At 37.9% G+C, this 2,830-nt stretch overlaps 1 pseudogene; it reads right to left on the minus strand.

Annotated features, from left to right (window-relative positions):
• Positions 1–2,699: 2,699 nt before the first annotated feature.
• The window catches only part of LOC102866988, a 1,927-nt pseudogene continuing 1,796 nt past the window's right edge, over positions 2,700–2,830 (minus strand).

The following is a 2,830-nucleotide window of genomic DNA, read 5'->3' on the forward strand; positions in this document are numbered from 1 at the left end:
TATATATATATATATATATATATATAATGTAAATTGCACACACACAAACACACATACACATATGCTTCTTGTTGTTGTGTTCTACTGAGTTGAAGCCAACCCATAGCAGATTATCCAGTGAGATTTCAGAAGTAGTTAATCACCCAGGAGGAGATTTTCCAGTTCTCCCTGAATAACTGGTGAACTTGTGGATTCAAAGTGTGAAAAATAGATTTGTAGAATCTGAAATAGCATATCTGACAAGGGTTTCATAATTAAAATCTATGGAAAACTCCCACATTCCAATAAGTAAAAAGAAAAGGCGCAACTCATTTGCAAAATGACAAGAAGTTATGAAAATATTCTTTAGCACAGAAGACATTATATGGCAAAAACCATGAAGAAATTTTCATAATCACCAACTATTGCAGTTATGCATAGTCAAGTCCACTATAAATCATGAAGAAACTATGAACAACAAATCTCAATGTTGCCCTATCCTGTGCCATCCTCATTATCTCTGATATGTCTGTACTATGGTCCATCCATTTTTTTTATTTCTACAGTAGCATTTATTTCAGTTATAAAAAAATAGCACTATTTCAACGTCAGGGTAACTATGCAGAAGTGTATACTTTTTTGTCTATTTATTTCCAAATATCACATTATGTGTCAGGCCTAGAAATCTGAAAACGCAAAGTGATCTAGTGCAAGAATTCTCAAACTTTAGTGTACATCAGACTCTTTTTAATGGTTAAAAACATAAAAAAATAAACTGCTGGGCCCTGTCTCAAATTTGATCTATAGGTTTAGGGTAGGACCTAAGGATTTTTCTGATGCTATTGCTCTGAAAACCACATTCTGAGGACCACTGATCTAGTGAACCAGAACTCTAGTAGTGATCGACTCTGTACTGAGTTGTTGCTAACCCATTTTCTTGTGACTGGAATCCTCCCGTGACTCTGAGATGAATATCTCTTCCCATGTGATTTACAGCCTTGGTCAGCTATGAAATGGTTCCTACTCCATGGCAATGAGCGACTGAGTGAGCTAGTGAATGGAAGCCCTGGTGATGGGCAGGCGAAGAAATTGGTTTGTTCTCGGGAGAAAGATGAGGAAGCCTGCTCCCCTTTACAAGCTATGAAACCCTGTGAGGCAATTTACCGTCTTAAAAGATTGTGAGTTCATGGAATTTCAGCATAGTCTAGTAATTCTATTCCTCTCTTCATTCTTTTGAAATTAATTTTGTGGTCACAAAAGTTATAGAAATGAACGAAAGACTTCACTCTTGGATTTAGGATGAGAATGTGTTAGCTCTAGGGTCGCTTATCCATTGTCTCTAGACCACTAAATCATGATTGTGGGAAAAGCACCTTCAGGGGACTGACTGTAAACCACCAGGCCAAGCCAGCCCCTGGGTTCTCAGTCAAACAGAGACTGAGTACACAAACTTTGCTCCTTAGAAAAGGGCAAACCCAAAATGAAATACACTATGAGGCCACTTCTCTGGGCCTAACATTAAATAGCAATAGATTCTAGTCTCAAGAACTATTCTACAGATTGCATCAAACAGCGTGTGATGCGTGCTATTGCCCATTCAAAACACACTATAATCATTATTTCATCATTACTGTTTGATGCAGAGGACATCCTCCGTGCGCACACACAGCCCCCTAACTCCCACCCCACACTAAGACAACTCTTATTATTAATTTTAAAAATCAAATACTCATTCATTGGGTTCAAGCTCATGGACTATAGGTATCATTTTTATACTGGTACAATTTTTTACCAGCTTCAACTACGCACTTAATACAAGGTTGAAATGGCAATTTCATTTTTAATATGAAATAAAGACAGCGGACTCAAAGAAAGCATCATTTAAAATTATGCTTATAAACCACCAATAGCTAGATGAATAGGCTACTTTTCAAAGTGACTCATGGCAGAGCAATCTCCGATGTTCCCAGTTTTTTTTCCTAAATCTCAGAGGTCTATTTGTAGCTGGAAATCAGAGTATAAAATATCTATAATTGTCATCACTTCTTATATTCAATATTCTCTATCATAATATCTTATAATTAAAGTGTTTTGGCGATTTAAATACCTAACCACATAAATCTGTTAGGTTTTAAATACTCTGAGGCTATAAACCAAAGTTCTAGAGATGCACCACCAGGCTAGGTAACAGTTTCCCAACCTCCCGACCCTGCAGTCTGGCTGCAGTCTTTGCTGAGGCGGGGGGGGGGGTTACCCTGTGCTTTTACAAGAAGTCCAGCATCCCCTGGCCCCGACTCCATGGATGGTGGCAGCAGCAACCCTGCTTCCCTGTGTGACACTGCCTCTAGACATTCCACATGTTTCCTCGAGCACAAAAATCAACCTTGGTTGAGAACCACTGGACTACAATTAATTTTATACAGACGTGAGTGCAAACTCTTGAGTGCACGGATTATACAAGACTATGTAATGTTACTAAGTGAAAGTACAGGACAATAGTTTCTATTTGGTTTATGCAGCGGACATTGAGGCTTTTACATATACTACCTAGGCATACATTATTCACATACAAACATTATTTTCCTTACTGAAAACACTGACATTATTTAGGGGGGTGGGTAAAACAAACCAAAAAAACCCATAATCTTGCAATCACCTTGATTGCCAGATGAGAGGAAAACCTAAGAACTGCGAACACTGACTAACCGAACCCTGTAAAGTCACTGCAGGTGCCCCTCCTTTTGGATTAGAAGTCTCTCTTTCTCGACTTGCAAGCGTTCCTTTTCTTTTTTTTTTAAATTAATTTAGTTTGTTTATTTTTCATTTCAATTAACATCTATAGAGATTTTGG

Source organism: Elephantulus edwardii, unplaced genomic scaffold (genome assembly GCF_000299155.1).
Source record: "Elephantulus edwardii isolate Elephantulus edwardi_28Jun2011 unplaced genomic scaffold, EleEdw1.0 scaffold00044, whole genome shotgun sequence".
NCBI lineage: Eukaryota > Metazoa > Chordata > Mammalia > Macroscelidea > Macroscelididae > Elephantulus > Elephantulus edwardii.